This window comes from Protopterus annectens, chromosome 15.part0 (assembly GCF_019279795.1).
Source record: "Protopterus annectens isolate FY-2018-M chromosome 15.part0, PAN1.0, whole genome shotgun sequence".
Classification (NCBI taxonomy): Eukaryota; Metazoa; Chordata; order Ceratodontiformes; family Protopteridae; genus Protopterus; species Protopterus annectens.
Window position 1 is genome coordinate 807,313,381 of NC_056749.1, and position 25,823 is coordinate 807,339,203.

Here is a 25,823-nt window from a genome sequence, read left to right on the forward strand (position 1 = left end):
ATTACAGTTAGTCAGTTTTAAACATACATTGGTTGTAGAGCAGTCTGGGTACTCAGGCTTTAAAGTCCTTGCTTAGGGAGCACAGACAGGGTTCCGGCCAATTACTGTTGGGTTCTCTATGGGTGGTTCCTTGGTCAGAGCTTTTTAACTTCTGCAAAACAAAGTAGGTATAAGGTGACAGGATAGTACAGAGAAAATAGATACAGAGAATAAGAGCCTGTAATGAGCAGTGATGAGGTGGGGGTAGGCTATGGGGAAGAGCATGCTTAAGACAGAATAATATATAAAATATGTACTAACTAACAGGAATTGGAGAGCATGCTCTGGCAGAATAATGTAAAAAATATGTGGTAACTAACAAGAATTGGAGAGATGTAGGTAGAGGCAGGGTGGGTGAGAGAGTAAAGTGGGGAGAGGGAGACAGGTAGTTCACTGGATATGTGTGTAGGTTTTTTTGGAGAGAATGTTAAGGGAAAAGGCAAGAGAGAAAAAGGAAATACAACAGGGCAGTTTAAAAGTTAGAAGTTGCAGTTTTCAATGCAGTACTGCAGTGGTCAGGGATAGGATAGTGGCTTATTGTTTAACTATTTAGACTTTGCTGCATTAAGTAATCACTGTATGTCCCTGGGTAGCTAAACACTGTAATCACAACAACCAGGAATGTCACCACTCAACAGTTATTATAGCTACACAATTAAAACAATTCAAGCGGTTATTACCTCACACAGTCAATCAGACAGTTTCAGGGCTATTCTATACAATACAAATACAGGAATCAGTTTTATCCATTCTAACAGTGCCACATAGCAATTAAGTTAGTACATATCAGGTTTGTTTGGTGCTACAATATATTTAGGCAATTCATTCCATAGCAGTAGTTGGCAAAGAGTAGAGACAAGCTGATGATGAAAAAAACAACTAATTCTCAGTGCTAGGAAATCATGGGGTAGTTTTCTGCTTTTCCCTTTTAGCATTCACCCTAAAGGTATACTCTATGCAATGTAGGAACTAGCAAAAGTAGTAGTATCCATTAAACTAATCAGTTTTAGACCTGCGTACTACATTACAGTGAAAGTCAATAGCATCCTTGCATCTTTAAAGTAAAGTTGTTAAATACCATATGCTGTTGCCAGGAATACGAATCTATAACATCCATAGCTTTCAATAGTCCTAGGCAGAACACCATTGTATTACTATACAATAAAACAAAGCATTATCTATTTATGGCACTTGGACATCATCAGTGAGCTTTCTGGAGCCTGCAGGGAGGTAGAGGGAGTGAATATGGCGTAGTGCTGCAAGCAGGGATTTTGAATGCCACAAAGGTTCACGGGAGTTGCATGGGCCTATGCAAAGCCAAACTCCATGGGAGATGTTAATTTAGGATAGGATAGCACATATCCAGAACCACAGACAGCTGACTGAGAAAGTAAGATATAGAAACAGTCAAGTTCTTATTTTACAGGTCTGATTGCATTAGATAGCTAGGGCTATACAATTTTAAGTTTTGCTGCTTAGCATACTCGTATTGGACTTGTAATATATTATGAAAAAGGGCTAAAAAACAAGAGTTTTCAGTTAATTAATGGCAGGAGGGGTGATAAATTGAATAGAAGGGCAGTCCAGGAGCAGAAAGGAAGGGTTGGTATAAATGACTCATGGGAAATGCAAGTATCTATTTAACAAGTGATAGGATATAATTACAGTTAGTCAGTTTTAGACATACATTTGTTGTAGAGCAGTCCGGGTACTCAGGGTTCAGATTCCTTGCTTAGGGAGTACGCACAGGGCTCCAGCCAATTACTGATGGGTCCTTTGTGGGTGGTTCCTTGGTCAGGGCTTTCTGACCTACTGGTTGTAGAGCAGTCTGGGTACTCAGGGTTCAGAGTCCTTTCTTAGGCAGTAAACATATCAACTTTACATATATTATAATCTGTGCACTTGTACACCCATCCCCTAAATCGAAGTTACAGCATTTTAACTTAAATATGCTTTTGTACAACTCTTTCCTGATTGCTGCATTTCTTAAAACTAAAAAGGAAGAAAAATGGCATTTGTTTACTTTAGTATCTTTATCACATACAATAACTTAAAAACACTACTATATAACATGCAGTTTTATACCATGAAATATTTTAATTGTTTTCTTTTTTTTCCTCCTTTTCTTCAGTGTCCTGTGAAACATTAATGTCATGAAGTAGGGCATATGCATTTCAGTCCCTTACAGTAGTAACAAAGTCACCAAAAGTCAGTCTTTCCACTTTTTTCTTGTGAAGCCATATTTAATAAATGTAATTGATGGTTTATAGTCTCACATTTATTCACTAATTTGAATGTTGCTAGTAATCATCTTGTTCATTTCTATCTCCCTACCCCAGACTTCATTTCAAGTCCAAGGTACTCCTGATTCTTCTAGTCATCTCTTGTGTTTTTCAGTCTCTCAAGAATTTTCCTTTGGAGCATTGGAAAAGATTTCACTTTCAAAGCTTCTCTATAATGTTTATTATCAGAAGAATGTGAATTAGAGTTCATTTCTGTTTGGTGGCTCACTTTTAGTTGGAGAAACTTTTGTATATCCTCATTAGCCTTTTCCACATCAAAAATATATTTGATCCTCCAGGAAAAATATTCTGAAGGCAGATTGGTACAGCAGCTTGAATCTCACACCTGACATTCAACATTACAGAACTGCTGGGATAAATTTGCTTCAGTATTGCCTGGTATACAATGAATAAACGTCTTCTTTAATCACTCTGCTGTCTCCAATATTTAATTATTTGCCCTTCTGCCACAGTTTTCTCAGGATTAATTGGGATTAATTATTTATACTGGTATGATTGTATTATTATGTATATAGGTCTTGGTTGCTTCCTTGGGGACAGGTTTGGAGCATTCACATGATGTGCCCCTTCAGTTAACAAATCCTGCTCTGGAATACCAGTCCAGTTGCTTAGTTGTGATTTTATAACATTAATAATGTCTGTTCCTTCCAGTTTCCCTGGTACCACAGAAAATTGCAGGTTTCCTTACATGCTCTGTCCTCTAACTCTACTATTTTTCTTGAGCAGTCTCATACTCAGTCAACCTTTTCTTCATTTCAGTCTCTGATTTTTGCAGTTTTATAATTCATCTGAATAGCTGTTTAAAACTTTTCATTTTCCCAGCCTTTTTTTTTCATTGATATACCCGTTCAGTGTTTCATTTATTTTAATCAGACTAGCCCACATATGGTTTATTTTTCCTCTAAATTACTGGAGATCATGTCTTGCACCAAAGCTGGAGCTCGAACTGCTTTCCACTGAGCAGCTGCAGGATTTTTCCCAGTCAGTATATTTTCTTCACATTCTCTAGTCAATTATCTTTCCAGCTGTCTAAGTTTCTTCTTTGCTGGCATCAATGTGGTGTACTTTCTAGCCAGTAACACAATTTACTAAAACATGCAGAATTTCTGGTCTTTATCTATCAGTTTCATTTTTTACACTAGGAGAGCTGAAATTGACCTGTTGGTTAATGTGCAGCCATCTTGGAAGTCCCTGAATATAAAATTTTGGGAGCAAAGCTGAAGCATCAACACTGTAAAGCACAACTCCTAGAGAAGAAAAAAAAAACATTGCTCTCACTACTAAAATTATACTACATTTTAAGGCACCAAACTATGCAGATATTTGCTAGTAACAATGTTTATTGAACAATCAGTAATAAATGACTAAACAAGGCTCAAATTCAGAAGCAGTAACATTTCTGCCACAACTATGACTGAAACTTCAAGACTAGGGTACACAAGTGTTTAAAGTACTAGCAAATAGCTTTTGCAAATAATTCTATTTGTGGAAATAGAAGTGCAATATAATGTAGAAACAATCTCCCAACAACTGTAAATTCAGATACAAGACCAATGTCTCAAAACAAACTAAATAATGCAAACAGATAATTATTTTGGCAAAAACATAAAACAGGCAAAAAAGTACAAAGACATATCACCACGAAGGTCATTTTAGGTGCAATTTAAATATTTAAGTAAAATTGAAAGAATGCTCTTGCCTTTTTGATGAAAAGCTTATTACTCACAGTTCAGGGCTTCCTGCACAAAAGACCATGGGTCCTAGTAGCTTAATGCTAGGTATAGCAGGCTAGATAGGGAGGGATCAAATCATAATGTCAATATTAGAGCTCTTACAGAAACTTTAGGTTAATGTCTCAGTAGGGGATGGGGCAAACACAAAGAACAGGATAATAGAAGACACTAGAATACAAAAACGGAAAATGATAAGCAAAATATAAATTTGTAGGAAAGAAAATGGAACACCAACAGTAAAAAAGCACTTGAGCACAAATTCTGGAACAGAAAATACAGTGCTCTCACTATTGAAATTGTACTACAGTTTAAGGTACCAGACTATGCAGACATTTACCAGTAACACTGTTTATGCAAAAAGGCAGTAAAATGACTAAGCTAGACTCAAATCAGGCAGAAGTACAGAGTTCAGCCACAACAGTGAATGTAACTACAAGACGAAGCCCCAGCAGGGTTTGAAATGCAAACAGATAACATTTACAATTGATTATACTTGTGGAAATAGAAGTGCAGTATGATGCAGAAATCTTCCAACAAATGCAAATTACGGAACAAGACTAACAGAAAACTTTTTTTGGCTAAAACATAGAAAAACCCAGAAAAGTACAAAGAGGTATCACCACATGGGTCACTATAAGTGGAAGTTAAATATTTATGCAGAATTTAAATAGTTCTATTTCCATTTTGATGAAAAGCTTGTTACACACCATTTAGGAATTTCTCTACCTCTCCATGTATTTCTTGAATGACCCTGGGTGGGGATACCGCTGTGCTGGACATATCTTGTTACACACCATTTAGGAATTTCTCTACCTCTCCATGTATTTCTTGAATGACCCTGGGTGGGGATACCGCTGTGCTGGACATATCTTGTTACACACCATTTAGGAATTGCTCTACCTCTCCATGTATTTCTTGAATGACCCTGGGTGGGGATACCGCTGTGCTGGACATATCACGCTAGCTAGAGAGGGGGCCAATCAAATAAAAAGCAATACGGGAGCTCTTTCGGAAACTTTTGTTTAATGTGACATGGGGGATGGGGCTGACACAAAAAAAAAGGGGAAAGAAGGCAGGAGAATGAAACTTTAAGCAGGTAAATAATGAGCAGAATATAAAATTGTAGGAGCACTACAGGAATATCAACACTGTAAGTGCACTAAAGCACACATTCTGGAGCAGAAAAAGAAATACTTTCACTATGGAAATTTTACAAGAGTATAGAGTACCAAGCTATTCAGAAATTTCCCAGTAACACCGTATATCAAAATTAAACCAGAGCAAGAAAATCTTGTATGTTCAAAAACAATGTTCCAGTGTTTTCAATATTCATTAAATTCATTAAACAATCACATATGAAGACATATTTGCACTAGTACATCTAAAAAATAATAAAACTATAACTAAAAATAAATCTCATAAATAAATAGAATAAGGCAGGAAGAAACTCAAAAACTTCAAGTTTTATTTGGCAGATGAGCACTTTACATAAAGATAAAAAATTTAACTGTTGGAGAATATATACCTAGTGGGAAAACCGGTTTAATTAATTAATTAAAATAGACCAGGTGACATCATATATTTTCCTTACAAGCTAACATGTTACTACATCATATAAGTCATTAGAAATACAAGATTTACCAATGATTTAAATATGTTCCACTCAGTCTGTTTAAGGGGATATGTAACAATTGTTGTGAATTAACAGAAATGATTTATGTAGTTAGGTAGTGGTAAGCATATACATTTATTTTTAAAACTTATTAAAATATATTTCTGATTAAGCCTGTGGCAGAGATCGAACGGTGCCCCTTCAGAGAAGAGACCACAGTTGCAAGGGTATAAGCGGAGATGTGATTGGAGGGATATCGTGCGGGTATGTACATGATTGGTTGATTAAGCCATTTAACATTCATTGATTGGTGGGTGCGAGCCTGCTCTGTGGTTGGAGCAGGGCAGGAGCTCAGTCCACTGGCTAGGACATGGGTAGAGTGGCCGCCCCCTGTCGATGTCATTGGTGGACAAGAAAAGGCACCAACTTAGCTTTAGATGCTGATAGGACTTGAGGGGAAGCTCCATGATAGGAGCAGGTTGCAGAAGGGGACAAGACTAGTAGTTTGGAAGCCCCAATCAATGCCATTAGTGGGTACAGAAGTGGCACCAAATCAGTTAAAGGCATTGCTAGGTGGAAACGGGAGCTATGTGAATGGGGAGTGATGGGGGTGGTGTTAATGTGGAAAAAATGACCATTGGTGAAGTGAGAAAAAATGTCAAAAGGCAGGCGCCAATGGAGGAGCTTTAGATAATAGGGAGTGGAGAGGTAGGATGAGGTATATGCCCTAGTAATCTAATTGGTGCAACATAGTGGATGATAGACTGGGTTTTGTGGGATCACAATTAGGCAGTCACAGCAAAACTCATCCCTACGGAATGGTCCATATTAGAGGTCACCATAAGTGGCAGTATTTGGTTGGTTAGATTACTGAAATGGGCGGAGGATTTGAGGAGTGAGAATGGGCGAGGCTAAGGTGATGTGTGTTGCCTTGATTAAGCTGATTGCGTTGCGTTGATTGGTAGCCAAGCTTACACCTCACCAATTACGTGAGAGTGCTCCTGCTTCAGAGCCAATGCAGTCAGTCAGTCAAGTTCTCCTTATACCTCGTAATTAAACAACCAAATAGTACCTCATATATTAATTAAAGAAAAATAATAACAAAAATAATAAAAATAATAATAAAAATAAAAGTAATAAAAGGCATAGAAATAGAGTCAAAAGTGAAATTTGGCATGTGTTAAAATAAGCTTTTTTGGAAGGACAGCTATGTAGAAAGTTATATTACAAATGTTACAGAATGCTATAAGGCGAATGTCGGGAATTTAACAATACGAGTCTGAAAGAGACTTTCAACCATAAAATGAAAGCCTTCAGCTTTGCAAAACTGAATTAGAGCTGTAATGAAAGGTGAAAATATGAACAGAGGAGGAAGGCCACAAAATATCTCCAATTTACCCAGTAAAATACTATGTAACGGAGTCATAATGTGGTAATAAGTAGAAATAAACAGAAGATAAATTTTTCTAATGATATAGCGAACAGGACTGCATGAAATTAAATGAACTATGAAAAAAAAATAAAATAAAATGAAGTAACAAAATAGGTAAAGTTAAAAGCAAAAAGTAAATTTAAACATAGAGGTAGAGCAGAATGGGCCATGTGGAAATATGGCGATTGTGGTCGATTTGTGCTGTATCTAGAGCACACCTCCGACCATGTAAAAATGGGGAAACTAAGGGTAAAAAAGTATAATAATTCATAGGATTTGGATAGAGGGCTCCCTCAGCACTAGTATTTAACCACACAGTATTAATATGTTTATGCTTATTGAACTAAACAAAAAAATAATAACGCAAACTAAGCAAAAATAAAATGGAATAAAACAAACCAAAACAATACATTTCGTAGATATACGTTGTTGAAAACCATGCGTTGTAGAAAGCTTTAATACATTTCTGCTAGGTAAATGCCTTGTAATGCAGCAGTGTGGGTTACTAAGGGATAATTTCAAACACATAGTGTACAAAAACTTGAACAAACTTGATAAAACTGGCCATCGATCCCCAGTGGCGTGGGTCGTAGGCTGTGGGTATAGCAAAAATATGGCTTTCAAAAGCCATCTTAATAATGTTGCAGAAAGTATATTCATTCACCAATGCAATGAAAAAATGGAGAAAGTCATGAAGAAACTCAGAGAAAACTGTAGTGTGAAAGCCCCTTGGTGCTGTCATAGTTAAACAACAATGATCATAATTATAATTAACCCTGTGGAATGAACTGCAGAGAGGGATTGTGTGCTCGCTGCAAAACGTTTTCTAGATACAAATATTAATGAACCACAGATAGTACAGTAAAAGTAAAAACCGTAATCAATAATATGAGAATTCCTTGACAAATGTATTCTCCAGATTTGTATTAGGAAAACTTGCGATCCATTATGGAGCAGTGGTAAGAAAACCACATGGTGTGGGTAGTAATAAATCATAAATCATTTATCCAGACTTCCAAGTTTCAGTCTCGTTTGTTTGATTTCTGCTGATAATACTATTACAGTATAATAGCAACCGTGAAAACCAGCAATGCATCCTGGAGAAACAGAGAAAAAGAAGTATGCCTAACCACCTAATATAAAGTAGAATAAAATAAATACTAAACTAAAATAAAATAAGGGTAAACAGTAAGAATGTACATAGAAAATACCACAACAGTATCATAAGTTAGGATAAAAACCAGTAAACCAGTTGAATGAAGGGGGGTTAATACAAGTGAAGGTAAGCCACAGAAAAACCTTTTGCATAAAGAAAATAGTTAAACAAAGCAACTCTTGAGCATTGCGCTCGGGTTTTTAAGAAAAAACAGAATGTTAATGTGCTTTCACATATAGCTTCATCAGAACTGCTATTCAACCTGGGATAGAAAACAACTTCAAAACAGTGCCAAAAAATCAACATATTAAGAAATATTCTGAGAAAATCAACAGTTAAAATCATCAGAAAAAAAGATTTGTCCATATGAAAAGGTCCGAGCTAGTAATAAGCGTGGTGGTGAATCTTCCGAAGGTTGAGTACACTGGTTATGGAAATGGTGATGTTGAGACTGGGGGGTTTATTGGCTTGGAGCCTAAGTTGCCAGTCTAATTCTTTCTTTTCCAGTTTGTCATTGTAACTCCCTTGTAGTTCCTCAAATTCAAGGATGTCCAGGACATGGAAGCTGAAAGTTGAATGTCCCGGTGTTACCTTGTTGTGCTTGACTAGGACGTTCAGTGGGTTGTTTTGTTTTATGTCTGTGGGGTGCCTAGCAATCCTGGTTTTTAGCTTATTGATAGTCTTGCCCACGTAGAACACTGGGCATTTCTTGCATTCGGCCCGGTAGATGACTCCCTTTGTTGAACAATTAACTGGAATTTTGCTGAAGTATGTTCTCTTAGCATTCAGGCTGTGTAAGGAAGATTTGTGGCTCATAAGGTGGCAATATGAGCATCCAGGTGGGCCACAGCTGAAAATGCTGTGCACGGATCCTATGGGTTCTGTAATCATCCGTGAGGCTTGTCCCAGGTAGTCTCTTAGGTTTTTGTTCCTTCTTTTGTTAAATATTGGTTTCTTGGGGATCACTTTTTTGAGTGAGGGGTTATTTCTCAGGCTCACCCAGTTGTCTCTAATTGCTTTGGTGATTTGGTAGTAGTCCGTAGAGAAACTCAGGGTCATCGATAGTTCGAACTGGCTTTCTTTTTTACTTTTATTACTGTTGTGATTTCTTTGGGTATTGGCACCCTGAGGAAAGTCTGGATATTGTTCCCTATTGATGGCTATGGGTTCAAGGATGGTTATGACGAATTTCCTGCTATAGCCACAGGCGAGGAAATCTTTTTCTAAGTCCAAGAGGTTTTAGTAAAATCGGCGGTCTCCCTTGATACTCATGCCATTCTGATACCTTGTGATTTAATCACGTTTTTCCTTGTAATCAGGGGGTGCATGCCTTGTTGGTGCAGTAATAAATTCACCCTTCTGGGCTTCCTGTATAGATTGTTAGAAAGGTGGTCGACTACTTTGGTGATAGTCAAGTCCAAGAATATCGCTTTGTTTTTATCGTGCGTGTTGTGAATTTTAAGAAATCCATGGATTTGTCTATGTGGTCATAGAACTTGAATAATTCATCTTCTAATCCATTCCAGATGATAAAAATATCATCAATATAGTGGAAATAGCATCCCATGAATTTAAAAAGGGGGGATTTGTACACATGTTTTTTTTCCCATTTGCCCAGTGCGATATTAGCGAGGCTGGCGTGCCATGGCTGGATCCATAGCAATCCCCTTCTTTTGACGGTAAAGGTCGTGGTTAAATTTGAAATAGTTGTTTTCCAGGAGAATTTCCCTGTGATTTCCCTGGAGCTGCTGGCTTCATTTTCTTCCAAGGTTTCTGAAACAGCAATGATGCAGTAATCATGTGGGAGTGCTGAGTAAAATGCTTCCACATCTATTGTGACCAAGAAGGCGTCTTCCTGCACTCTGATGTTTTTGATTTTCTTTAGAAGATCTCCCGTGTCCAGCAGGAAAGAGTCATTATTTTTGGCAAGGAGCCTGATTGTAACCTCTAAGAAAATGGAGAGGGTTTCAGTGATGCTCCCACCACTAGCTATGACTGGGCGGTAAGGAGGCACATGAATATTCTTATGAGGTTTTGGGATTCTGAAAAAAATGTGGAATCTGTGGGTTGAGCGCTGTGATGAAATCCAGAACTCTTTCACTGATCCATCCATTTTCACATAGCTCTTGAAATTCCAATGGGATATTCTCGTAGGCTGCTTTAACCTGGAAAATGTTGCATTTTTCATAGTACAGGCTGTTGTTCAGCATACCATCAATAGGCCACTGTATCAGTCACTAAAAGGCCACTGCCTTTGTCGACCTTCATAATTCTCCTTGTGGGATCATTGCAGAGGTTCTTGAGTGCTTTTGATTTCTCTGGTTTAAGGTTGAAGTATCTCTTTTTGGGTGTTTTTTTGAGGATTTTACAAATATCAGCCTCATATTTGGATTTGAAAGCTGAAGTTGTTGGGTGGGGGGTGGGGGGGGTGCACAGAAATTACTGTTTTTTTTCCAGGGTTCTTTGGCATGTTCTGGTTTTGGTATGTCCAAGAAAAAACATTTTCAGGTTCATTTTCCTGATGAGCAGTTTTAGATCGATTAAACCTTTCAATCCACATAAACACACTACAACATTGCTCAATCCTCTAAATTCATATCCATATACTTCTTCTACCCCTAACTATCAACTACCTAGATGTCACATCTCAAATATGTCTTGCCTTCTGATAACAAAACTAAATTTCTAACCTTTCTAAAATGTAACCTCACTATGAAACCTATCAATCTTAACCTTCAAGCTGGAGATATCCACCCTAACCCTGGTCCAACTTTCTCCTCTCCCCTAATGTCCATACCCAAACTCAATAATACCTTCCTAATAGGACATCTTAATACCCAAAGCATAAACAACAAAATACCCTACGTGCATTCCCTCCTTCATATACACTCATTTGACATTCTCTGCATCTCTGAGACCTGGCTAAAGCCCTCCACTAAAGACACTGAGATTACTCCCCAAGGCTACAATATGGTAAGACTTGACCGTCCCAACCGTAAAGGTGGTGGAGTTGCAATTCTTTATAAAACTCATCTAAATATTACTACCCTTCCTGCCTCTCCAACTCAAGATAGCAAGGTAGAAGCAATCATTTCAAAACTCCAATTAAATTCCAAAAAATCCCTTTATATTATATGTATATACCTACCACCTGGTAATAACATACCAATCCTCGAAAATTACCTTAGCTGGATATCTGCCACATATCCCCAAGAAACTATCATCCTAGGTGACCTGAACATAGACTGGAATAGCATTACTGCTGATAATCCTTCTTCTCATATCAACCTCCATGGTTTTATCCAAACCATTACTTCAACTACTAGGCTCAACAAACATAGTAATAGAGAAAGCATTTTAGACTGGATTCTTATAAATAAAGTCAAAGATAGTTACAAAGTAGGAACTTTGCCAGATGATGTTAGCGATCACTCCTTAACATTCATAACAAGGGAAAGGCTGATTGTGTAAACTCCTGCATTATAAGAAACATACGCACCATCAAACACTTCAATCCAGAACTGTTTCAGTCTGAACTTAGTGCATGTAATTGGAACCCCTTAAAAACACTCCCTCTTGAAAATGCAGTAATATACTTTAACTCTACTTTTTTATCCATTCTTGACTTACATGCTCCTGAACGTAGCATTAGAATTAAATCTAATGCTGCCCCCTGGCTCTCCCATGATACCAAAAAACTTATTCTCACTAGAAATAAAGTCTGGTCCGCATGGAGATCACACAGAAATAACCCTGATCTTCTACACTTCTGCCAGCTTAGAAATCTAACCAAAAGGCAATAATAGCTGATAAAAAGAAATTCTACTTCAATCTACAACAAACTCACCTTAATAATTCAAAACTTTTCTGGTCTTCAGTCAATAGACTCCTCTCCCCAGGAAGTTCTAAAACACCTTCCCCACTTAATGCTGATCCTGATACCCCTCAACAAACTGCAGATGCTTTCAACTCTTTTTTCACTGAAACTATACAAGCTCTTGCTAATCAATTGAACGCTAATAACTCACACCCAACATGTAACCTTATAAACTCTGCCTTTAAATTCTCTCTACATCCTATCGCTACATCTTACATACACAGACTCCTTCTCAAACTAAAACCTTGTACTCCCTCTGCTGACAAGTTACCTTCACTCTTTCTACAAAAAGCTGCCAAGGCTATCGCATATCCTATTTCTATTCTCATAAATAGGACAATCAAAGAAGGTATCATCCCTGATTTATGGAAGGTCTCTCACATTATCCCACTCCATAAAGGTGGTAACTCCATTGACTACTCTAACTATAGACCTATTGCTCTCCTTTCTCCGCTGGCCAAAATAATGGAGAAATGTATACACCATCAGCTTGTACAACACCTCTCTCTCCACAACATTATAGCCAACTGTCAACATGGCTTCAGACCATATCATAGTACTACTACTGCCCTCCTTTCCTTTGTAGACATTATTAACAGGAACCGTAACAACAACCTACTCTCTTCTGCCATCTTCATTGACCTCTCCAAAGCATGCGATATGGTTAACCACTCTTTATTAATCAATACTCTTGAATCCCTATCTTTTGATATCCCTGCCATTAGATGGTTTACTTCTTATCTCACTAACAGAAAACAAGCTGTTCTCTGGAATAACCACATCTCTTCTCTTTTGCCTGTTTCTATCGGAGTTCCTCAAGGCTCTATTCTCGGCCCACTTCTCTTTTCCCTCTTCATTAATGATCTCCAAAATATAATCCCTCAAGCTACTTGCATTCAATATGCTGATGATTCTACACTCATCTGCTCTGCATCGTCCACCTCAGAACTTAGATCTCATACTCAAAAAGTATTTAATACCGTCGAAACATGGTTCTCTAGTCGATTCCTCTTACTAAATGCTAAAAAAACTAAACTCCTCCTCTTCACCCCCACAGCCAGGACCCCCCCTTTAAACTTCACCATCTCCTCTAACAATGCCACTATCATCTCTCCTGACTCTACCACTAAACTGTTAGGTATTACAATTGATAATAATCTCTCTTTCAACCAACACATTAACAACTCCATAAAACTTGTCAATAGGAAAATAGGATCCTTATATTGTATTAGACCATTTCTAACACCTTCCTCTAGAACTAGGATTGCTCACTCCCATCTGCTTTCCACTCTTCTCTATGCTTCTCCCATTTTCACCAACCTTAAGAAAAACAACCTTTCTAAATTGGCTACCTGCTATAATAACATTGCTCGCTTCGCTACAGGGAACCCCTACAGAACACATCACTGTCTCAACCTGAAACCACTAGGCTGGCCAGAATTTCAAAACTATCTTGCAATCCAACAACTCACTATTGCCCATAAAATTCTGTACCAACCAATGAACACCCCTATACTCTCTCAACTCATAATCCCCTATAATAACCTTAACTCTCTCCGCTCCTCCAGTAAACTATTGGCTAGTTCTATAAAATCAAATAACACTGCTGGTGACTCCCTTTTTACCAATTCAGTAGGTACAAAATGGAATTTACTTCCTAGCAACATAACAAAGATTACATCATTACCTCTTTTCAAACAAAACATTAAACTGCACTTCCAAAATCACTGGCTGTGCACCTGTAGTAAACCTGATTAACTTTCCACTACTTATACTCTACTTCAAAACTATCTCCTACTTCTTACCTACTTACTTGCTCTCCTTTCTATAACTAATCACTTCTAATTTCCCTTATTCTTAGCTCTCTTTTCTCTTACTTCCTACCTGTATCATTATCTTACAAAGTATTTTTAACTTTATATAATGTCTTTGGACTTTAACTGTGTGTGGTAGTAATTATTTCATTTAATATCTTTATCATACTTAGTATTTTATGTTTGTATAGGTATTTTGTGTTTTACTTTGTGGACTGTGTGAGTCAGTAATTAACTCACTTAGTAATAATAAGTAACTGTAGAGTTGTTAGTTTTTGTCTCTTCAAACTTTCTTTAAAACACAAGTATGTTTTCCTTTATTGTATTCTCTGTGGAGCTTTTCTCCCCGGGCCTCTACTGAAAATGGAAATATCTCCAGCTAGACTAGCCCGGTCAACAAATGTAAAATAAAAAAAATAAAATAAATAAATAAAAGTCTGTGCAATTTCACTTTTCTTGGATGGAATAAACATCAGACCTTTTCCCAGCCCAGTTAACTCTGTTGTTGTTAGTTGCTTTTTTTGTAATGGTTCCAGATTTTGTTACCAGGGGGTGGTTGTTGATTCGGTATATCCTCTTGTTGGGTAAGTCCATTGGAGGGACCCATAGGTGTTTTAGGTCTCTCATGCCATTCCAGCTTTTGTCCCTCAGATGGGTCGTCTTTACTGGGGATTTCCTCAGTCTCCTGTCATAGTTTTCCTTTGTGTGCAAGTTCAGTGGGTATAACAGTGCACCTAATTGTGTAAGCCCTTGCTTTGTTAGTTGAGGGTCCAGTCTTGGTGACATCTGAACAATCCAAAAATCCTGCTCGTTTGTTGTTGATGTCATGGCACCAATATTGGGAGAAACTACGCTAGGCGTTAAATTCCACCCAGGAAGTGCTGTAGGTCTGAGCATAACTTTTGTTCATTGTAGGATGAGGAGATATGTTGCTCCAGCTGTGCCGTCTCATGGACCAACTCAACTGCTGTTTGTTGGCATTGAACTACATTGGGAGGTTTGTTTCAGTCAATCGCTGTGTGCGGGTTTTGAGATTCAAGTTGATGGTTAGGGGATGTGGGGATTGCGCTTTATTTGGCAATCTTTAGGTCCCTGGAAAGTTTGTTTTGTTTTTTTGTTTTGTTTAAGTTTGCTCTCAAAGACATATATCTGGGATGCTATCTCCTTTAGCTTGCTCGGGTTGGAGGTTTCAAGGTTGGAGATTAAATTATCTATCCTTGGTGTCTGTTGCTTTTGTAGTTTCAGGTTATGTTTCAACAGAAGGTCTATGAGTCTCAGGCATGTGTTGTTGAGAATTCTGTGCCATTCTGTGAGGATGGCATTGTCGACATTCCCGGTGTTTAATCTCTTATACACCCTGAGTCCCTTGGGGATGATTCCTAGGTCAAGACATTTCCTCAGATATAATTCCTCCCACTGAAGGCATTTAAAGTTTTTAAACTCTTGTTCGATGTTCGGGTGGTCGTCGTGCTCCTTTAGGGAATTGTCCCAAAGTGGTATAAGGCAGTTCATTTTTGGAGCAATTAGCAAGTTATATAGAATGGAAACCATTTCCTTGCTTTTGCATCTTTCAGTATGAAGCAGAACAAGTTGGTGGTCCTTTGTGCATAAAACCCTAATCGGCAATTAGGGTCAGAACATTACATTGTAGAAAATGCACTTAGTACCTCCGAGATGGTCGCTCTTGTTAATCCATGTCCCCTAGGGTCCACGCCGGAGCTATGCTATAGATACAGCATAAATCAACCACAATCACTGTATTTCCACTTGGCCCATTCCGCTCTACCTCTATGTTTAAATTTACTTTTCGCTTTTAATTTTACCAATTTTGTTACTTCATTTTATTTTATTTTTCCATAGTTCATTTATTTCCACGTGGTCCCATTTGCTATATCATTAGGATAATTTCTCTTCCATTTATTTTTACTTATTACCATATTATGAGTATTTTACTGGGTAAATTGGAGCCGTTTTGTGGCCATCCTCCTACGTTCATATTTTCACCTTTCATTACGGCTCTAATTCAGTTTCGCAAACAGATTTAAAAGAATAGTAAATTAAATATATTCAATATATATCTGGCAGCTTCGATATGTGTTTTTAATGAATGGTAAAACAAACATATTAAATATATATATATATATATATATATATATATATATATATATATATATATATATATATATATTGTTCCAACTTAATACAAATTAATAAAGCTGAAGGCTTTCATTTTATGGTCAAAAGGCACTTTTATGGTTAAAAGTCTCTTTCAGACTCATATTGTTAAATTCCCGACATTCGCCTTATAGCATTCTCTAACATTTGTAATATAACTTTTCTACATAGCTGTCCTTCCAAAAAAGCTTATTTTAACACACGCCCAATTTCACCTTCGACTCTATTTCCATGCCTTTTATTACTTTTATTTTTATTATTTTTGTTACTATTTTTCTTTAATTACTATATAATGTAGTATTTGGTAGCTTAATTATGAGGTATAAGGAGGACTTGACTGATTGACTGCATTGGCTTTGATGCAGGAGCACTCTCACGTAATTGGCGAGGTATAAGCCTGGCTACCAATCAATGCAACGCAATCAGTCCAATCAAAGCAACACACATCACCTTAGCCTAGCCTATTCTCACTCCTCAAATCCTCCGCCCATTTCAGTAATCTAACCAAACAAATCCTCCCACTTTTGGCGCCCTCTAATATGGAGCAATTACTCCTTAGGGATGAGTTTTTCTCGGACCGCCTAATGGTGGTCCCACAAAACCCATCCTATCATCCCCTACATTCCACCAATTAGATTACTAGGGTGTATATCTCATCCTACCTCTCCACTCCCTATTATCTAAAGCTCCTCCATTGGCGCCTGCCTTTTGGCACCTTTTCCCACTTCACCAATGGTCTTTTTTCCACACTAACCCCACCCCCATCACGCCCCATTCACCTAGCTCCTTTTTCCACCTAGCAACGCCTTTAACTGATTCAGCGCCACTTCTGTACCCACCAATAACATTGATTAGGGGTGTGAAAACTCCTACCCTTGTCCCCTTCTACAATCTGCTCTTATCACGGAGCTTCCTCTCAAGTCCTATCAGCACCTAAAGCTAAGTTGGTGCCTTTTCTTGACCACCAATGACATCGACAGGGGGCGGCCGCTCTGCCCACATCCTAGCTGGTGGACTGAACTCCTGCCCTGCTCCAACCATGAAGCAGCCTCGCACCCACCAATTAGTGAATGTTAAACAGCTTAATCAGCCAATCACGTACATACCCACACAATATCCCTCCAGTCATATCTCCGCTTTTACCATCGCTACCGTGGTCTCTTCTCCAAAGCATCACAGTTCGATCCCGGCCACAGGCCTAATCACAAATATATTTTACTAAGTTTTAAAAATAAATTTATATGCTTGCCACTACCTAACTACACAAAACGTTTCTGTTAATTCACAACAGTTGTTACTTATCCCCTTAAACAGACTGAGTGGAACATATTTAAAATATTGGTAACTCTTGTATTTCTAATGACTTATATGATGTACCAACACGTTAACTTGTAAGGGAAAATACATGATGTCACCTGGCCTATGTTAATTAATTAATTAAACTGGTTTTGCCACTAGGTATATATTCTTCAACAGTTAAATTTTTTATCTTTATGTAAAGCGCTCATCTGCCAAATAAAACTCAAAGTTTTTGAGTTTCTTCCTGCCTTGTTCTATTAATTTATGTTATTTATTTTTAGTTGTAGTTTTATTATTTTTTAAATGTATTAGTGCAAATATGTATTTATACGTGATTGTTTAAAGAATTTAATGAATATTGAACACACCGGAACATCGTTTTTGAACATACAAGATTTTCTCGCTCTGGTTTAATTTTGATCTAGTTCCGACGTGGTCCCTAGGGGACACGAATTACCAAGAGCGACCATCTCGGAGGTACTAAGTTCATTTTCTACAGTGAACAGTAACACTATATATGGAAAATGTAGTAATACATGACTAAAAAAGGCTCATCCTTGGCAGTAGTATATAGTTCTGCCACAACTGTGAATGAAACTACAAGACAAAGGCCTAGCAGGGTTTAAAACATAAATATATAGCTTTTGCAAGTAATTCTACTGATTGAAATAGAAGTGCAATATAATATAGAAACATAATCCTCCCACAACTGCAAAGTAAGCTACAAGTCTAAAGTCTCAGAACAAACAATAAAATACAACTTGTTTGGCTATAACTTGGGAAAAAAGCAAAAAAAAAAAAAAGTGTAAAGACGTATCACCACCCAGGTCAGTATAAATGCAACTTAAATATTTAAGCAGAGTTGAAATAATTCTCTTTCCTTTTTGCTAAAAAGCTTGTTACTCACAGTTAAGGGCTTTTCACATCTGTCCAAGTCTTGCATACTGAAGAGGTATGAAAAATGCAAATGTTTTACATTAAATTCTTTTTAGTTAGTTTAAGTCATAAGGGATATGGCTTGTCATTAGCTAAATAAGAATGAACATCCTTTGTGTTAGCAGAAGAGGACCTTCAATACTTTCAATTTGCAGTATTTGCATATAGTGTTGAATAGAGTATGAAAACTTAGAGTTGAGTGGTCTGCAAAAGAGCACTTCATATACCTCATTGGAATATTATGCTTCTAAGCAATTTTATATACATTTATTTAAAGCCCTTCTTTTTTTCTAATCAAACACATGTTACACTGGTTTCTGTATACATCTGACTGAATAAGAAGCACAATGTACAAGCAGTGGTAACCACATATTTTTTTTCAAAAAAAAAGAAAAAAAAAAAATATATATATATATATATATATATATATATATATATACATACAGTCATAGTTACCAGAAGTGTATTCTTCAATTATTATTTAACCAAGACATGCGACTGACTATAAGATGTCATAGAAACAGCACCGAAAAGCATGATAAACTGGAATATAAGGATGATGCCCAAAAATAACTCATACAGGATGTTGACATGGCAGCCTAAGCAGTACATCTGTCTTAATAGTCTCACTTTGAAAAGTACATTTAAAAAGCACACCAGTTCTGGGCAGCAGCCCATTCAACTATTTTGAAGTCTACTGCTAGATCTGATTTGAAATTGAAAAATATAAGTAACATTTCTACTTATTTAATGTATTACAGCATGCTAGTGCTAATCTAAAGGTCTTGCCTTGTGCTGTAAAATTTAAATCTGTAACCTTATCTGTCTGGCTCCCATTGGTGATAGAAGGGGCTACTGCTATTGTGTTTGCCCAGAATTACTACTTGTAATATAGCAATGTTAATTTTAATTAACCTGTGTACATATGTTGCTGCTTTAAACTTGAGTTTGCATACACTACTGCTCTATTCTGATAGGCACTATTATCCTGAGTTGAACTCTGTTATCAGACTTGACTTGAAAATCAGTCCCCCATTATATGGGAAGTAGTTGTTTTGTTTATTTTAAACACTGGAGTATGCTGATTTAAAAGTCTTGTTTTTGGGTTTTGTTAAATTTGCCTCGGAAATGGATCTAGCAAGTTTCCCCTGGTGAGAGAAAGGGCTAGTTCTGTTGCTTCTGACCTGAACTACTGTTTATTATATGGAATTCTTACTTTAATTGTCCTGTCATCTCTTGTAGCCCACTTAATAGTTCTTGTTTTATCAGACACGGATTCTAAATTGTGTTAGGTTATGGTATGACCAGCCTATCTTGACCCTGCTTCTAAATTTAACTTGGAAAAAGTCGCTCAATATACTGAAAGTAATTTTTTTAGTTATTTTATATACAAGAATATGCTTGTGCTCACTTAACCATTTTGTTTTCGGGTAATTTTGCATCTGAATCTATTGTAGCTGTCTCCCCTCCACTGGGAGAAGGGTCATCTGCTGTCATCTGTTGTTTTTGACCTGAGCTACTGCTGTTTACATAGTAGTATTAATTTTACTTGGTCTGATAACTGCTGTCATCTGTTGTTTTTGACCCTAGTTACTGCTGTTTACATAGTAGTGTTAATTTTACTTGGTCTGATAACTGCTGTCATCTGTTGTTTTGACCTGAGTTACTGCTGTTTACATAGTAGTGTTAATTTTACTTGGTCTGATAACTGCTGTCATCTATTATTTCTGACCTGAGTTACTGCTGTTTACATAGTAGTGTTTGTTTTTGACCTGAGTTACTGCTGTTTACAGAGTAGTGTTTGTTTTTGACCTGAGTTACTGCTGTTTACATAGTAGTGTTTGTTTCTGACCTAAGTTACTGCTGTTTACATAGTAGTGTTTGTTTCTGACCGTAGTTACTGCTGTTTACATAGTAGTGTTACTTTTACTTGGCCTGATAACTGCTGTCATCTGTTATTTCTGACCTGAGTTACTGCTGTTTACATAGTAGTGTCACTTTTACTTGGTCTGATAACTGCTGTCATCTGTTATTTCTGACCTGAGTTACTGCTGTTTACATAGTAGTGTTAATTTTACTTGGTCTGATGCTCCTGTAGGCTTCCTTATATTTGTGTTTGTGGATGCTGGTATTGTATTTTTCTAGGCTATAACATGCATAATTTGCCTTGAGCCCTGTTATTAGATTTGACTTTAAAAACAGTCTAGTAGCATTCAGGAAGTGCTGTGCTTGGTACAGTGGGTTTGTCAAATGCACAACACAGTACCAGAGTGCATGTGACACTATCGAGTACTTATTGTAGTGACTATCCAATTCCTCTTAATCCCTATTCCTTGGCCTAGTACAAGGTAGCACACACCTGTGGATGTACCTGTCTGTTTGTGGTGACAGGAATGCTGACACTACCTTTTGTCTGTTAGTGACTATGGGTTGCTGACTGTTACTCTCAGCTGCCTACTTCTCATCTGTGGCTGATTGTTTACTTGTATACTTTTATCCTTAATGTGACTGTTTGTTTAGTGTAACCTATACTGTATCCTTGCTATAATAGTATTATACAACCCTGTTGCATTACTTTTACTTTTCTGCACTGTATTTATTACTGTTGCACCCAAATTTGCTGCAAAATACTCAAGTACTAGGTAGTAATACCCATACCCATTGCATTCAATGTCACTTTTAACATTTTGCCTCTTGTGTTATCTTTCTTGTAAAATCTTGTGGCATTGTGACTATAGTATTAATCACTACATTAAATCTTACAAACAGCTCTATCCATGGCATCTGGATTTCTTTGCTGGGGCATTCATGTCTGATACTCATTCATACACTAATAAGTTGGTGCTGCATTTCTGATGAAGTTCTTACAGAAAAGCTAAGAACAAAAGTGCTAAATTCTGTTACAGTTGGCTCCTTTGTCTTTTTACAGAGTTGTACTTGTACTTATTACAATTGGAGGCAAACCTTTCACAAAAACAAGTTACCAATACCCATAATACAACTGAGGCAAACCTCTGATGCAAACAACTTACCAGTACCCATAATACAACTAACAAACCTCTCATACAAACAGGTTACCAATACCCAAAATACAACTGGAGGCAAACTTCTCACACAGATTACCAGTACCCATAATACAACTGGAGGCAAACTTCTCACACAAACAGATTAACAGTACCCATAATACAACTTGAGGCAAACCTCTCACACAAACAGTATACCAGTACCCATAATACAACTGGAGGCAAACCTCTCATGCAAACAGGTTACCAGTACCAATAATACAACTGAGGCAAACCTCTCATGCAAACAAATTACCAGTACCCATAATACAATTGGAGGCAAACATTTCACACAAACAGGTTACCAGTACCTCTAATACAATTGGAGGCAAACCTCTCATGCAAATAGGTTACCAGTACCCATAATACAACTGGAGGCAAACCTCTCACACAAACAGGTTACCAATACCCGTAATACAACTGAGACAAACCTCTCATGCAAACATGGTATCAGTACCCATAATACAACTGAGACAAACCTCTCATACAAACAGGTTTCCAGTACCCATAATACAACTGAGGCAAACCTCTCATACAGATTACCAGTACCCATAATACAACAGCAGGCAAACCTATCTCACAAGCAGGTTACCAGTACCCATAATATAACTGCAGGCAAAGCTCACACACAAACAGGTTACCAGTACCCATAATACAACTGAAATCAAACCTCTCACACAAACAGGTTACCAGTACCCATAATACAACTGGAGGCAAACCTCTCACACAGACAGTTTACCAGTGATACAATTGAGGCAAACCTCTCACACAAACAGATTACCAGTACCCATGATACAACTGGAGACAAACCTCTCACACAAACAAGTTACATGTACCCATAATACAACTGGAGGTAAAGCTCTCACACAAACAGATTACCAGTACCCATAATACAACTGGAGGCAAATCTTTCATGCAAACAGATTACCAGTACCCATAATACAGCTGGAGGCAAATATCTCACATAAACAGATTATCAGTACCCATAATACAACTAGAGGCAAACTTCTCACAGAAACAGGTTACCAGTACCAGTAATATCACTACATTTACATACTGTGAGGCAAACATAAAACCTTCTTATGCTGGGGTGTTTCAAAAGTCACTTCCACAACCACAAAGACCTCCTCAGTGTGACACTACAGATTCATGCATCACAGCCAAACCTCAATAAAAAATGAACATTCATTGTATGCCATGTACAGCTTCTTCCACAAATACAACAATTAGCAGAGTGGTGTGGCCATGCCTTTCACACTACAAGAGTAGACATCTTGCCATGGGAATGTACTTGTTAAAAATAACTCCATAGTTCAGCACAACAATGCACTACTCACAAAGTTGAACAAATGCAGGTAACAGCCACCTGCCTCTCAAGTGCTAGAATCTTCTGTGTCATCAGGGCACTCAAGCCCCTTCACCCCAAGTATGTATATAGCAAAGTCATTTCTCATGTGGATGTGAATGACTTATGATGCACTTCCTTTAAGCTACAATAAAAGGGAAACAATGGAGCTTTCTGAGTATGTATGTGAGTCAGTAAAGAAACTGGTCTTGAACAATAGCCTTCTATCATGAAGAATGATTCCACAATACAAACAAAACATGGCTGACATTAATACTTGGCTAAGTTAGTGGTATCATTCTGAGGAATCCTGATGTGTGTCAGACTGGATAGAGATGGATGACATCAGTGGTAGCCAGCACCTGTCCCATCAGGGTTTTGTGTACTGGCAAATTATTTTTCTATCCTAGAAGGCCTTTTGAGGTAATGTCTCTGTATTCACAATATCAACCTGATGCATGCACATTCTTATATGGCAAATAATAATGTAGTGCTAGTCAACACTAGGATCTTAAATAAGAAAATGTCCTTCCTTGGGGCCTTGCTAACTTTGGAAAACATGGAAATTTGCATAGTAATCGAAATCTGGTTCCAGAGCAGTGACGATACCACTCCTTAAATGGCTTCTTTGTCTGCCAATCATTTAAGACACACAGGTGACCACAGTACTGACTTTGGTGGTCATATGTCAGTCAGTATCTGAAATATCATTGCCTCTAGGCTAACTGACAAGGACAGTGATCACAAACTCCTTCATATCGTAATATCAGTAAACAACACCTCAAAACACATCCTGGCTAACTACAGAATTCCAAAGATCTCAGGATGACTAACATCATGGGCAATTGCAGGTTTGGAGCCATCAGAAACTCTCCTGAATATACTCTGATCTTGCAGGACAGTATAATGTAGACAGCGTCATTGTATCAGTATCATTGGCTAAAGCAGAACATTAAGAAATGCAACATTTTACAGTTTGGAAATGGGAGCTTTCAAACATCAGCCACAAAAATGACACCCCTTCTCTTAAAATATTTAGTATCATTATAGACTTGACTTATGCAGTCCACATAGGAGGTTAGGAATTGCCCTAATGATGTCCAAGTAACTTCAGATATTGAAATTCAATCTGGCTATATTGAAAAAGAACTACACAAATTGGACCCAAACAAGGTACTAGAAGGAGATGGAATTAATAATAATGACCAGAGAACACTTCAGCATGAACTTACAGTACCATTATATCTGTTATTGAGTAGGTCATTTGGTAGGGTTACCACCTGTCCCACTTTGCGAGGGACAGTTCCTCTTTGAGCTGTTGTATTCTATGAAAAAAAATAAAAAATTACAAATGTCCTGAGATTTTCAGGACAAAAAATATTTCCTAAGTTTTTTTAATAGTTGCATAAAACAGTTATTTTTATCTGAAACACCTAAATGTTATAAGAAATAGCATAAGCAATACATATGCTACAAAAATAAACTTTTATTTTGGCAAAAAATGAAGTTCTGTCCTTTGCACTGGCTGTGGGTATGTTTTGTCCTGCAACATCTCATGTTTCTACAAAAAATATCTCATTTTGGGCATTTGAAAAGGTGGCAACCCTATCATGTGGCATGGGAAGCTTCATTAAGATTGGAGATATCTTTAATACCTCTGTGAATGTTTGGTAGAGAATTGTCATACATACTATGTAGAAGATTTATTTGTTTTACATTTGCTTACCAGGGTTGTCCAACTGGGCCTGTGGTCCTTTTTCAGCTGAGGCCCAGGAAGAAAAGCTCCATTACTAAAACACATTCCAGACAATAGAAGAAATTGATAACAATCAAGAATACATAACTTTGGTAAATATAGGTAGTAAATAGTTTATATATAAACAATAAAAATTGAGAGAGTAATATAAAGTGGAAAAAAGAAAGCTAGCAAAAGCTAGCATGAAATAGCTTATGCCATCATAGAGAAATGACTGCTGAATTCAGTAGATCAATATCATGGTTTTGGTGGTAAATGTTTATGAGATACATGTACATATTTATGAGGTAAATGTACATATTTATGAGATACATGTACAGATTTATCAGATACATGTACATATTTATGAGGTACATGTACATATTTATGAGATACGTGTACATATTTATGAGGTACATGTACATATTTATCAGATACATGTACATATTTATGAGATGCATGTATGGTATATGAACAAAAATATGGCTGATTGTTGCTATGCTAGTGTTACTTGCTCTAAATAGTGATAGCTGAGGTGAAGTACAAGAAGGAGGGACTATGATGAAACTGTAGGAAGCTTGAAAAGGTAGATAAAAACAGGAGCAGTAGTGAGCTTGAGATAGGTAGAGAGAAACTGGAATTCCATGAGAGAAGGGATGGTTTGGATGTTAGAATTTAGTAAGGGAAGAGAGATTTTGGTTGTAAGAACAAGGAAGGACAGAATGATCAGCCTGGATTAGTGCAGGAGCAAAGCCAGGTTTTGGTTAGGTGTTCGTTTAGCAGTAGTTTAAATGTGGATTTGTTGTCAGAATTTAGTATTATCTGAGGCACTGAATTTCAGGACATAGATATTTGGTTGGAGAATAGAGAGTTACTGTAACAATTATTAGATTTAGTTACTTTGAGTAGTAGTTTGTTGGAGGATCTTAGTGGCCTGCCCTAAGGGTAGCGCAGCACTAAGCTGTTGAGTGCTGGACAGCTGTCTGGATGGTGGAAGATGGAATGAATGAAACTTAGTTGGTTGAGGGATAGGAGATTGGGTAGTTTCATTTAATTTAGTTTATGAAGTGCTGTGCAGTGATGTGACCTGTAATGGAGGTTAGTAGCAAATGTGTGATTTTGTTATAGCAGGACTCCAGTTTGTTTAAATCTGATTTTCTGAGATTAGTGAATATTTGTGAGGTATATAGAAGGGTAGAAAGTAGATGAGTCCTAGCTATGGAATGTCTACTGGCCTCAGTTAGGTATGGCTTGACTCTATATATTGAACCTAACTTAATGTGGACCTTTTTGATAGTTAGAGCA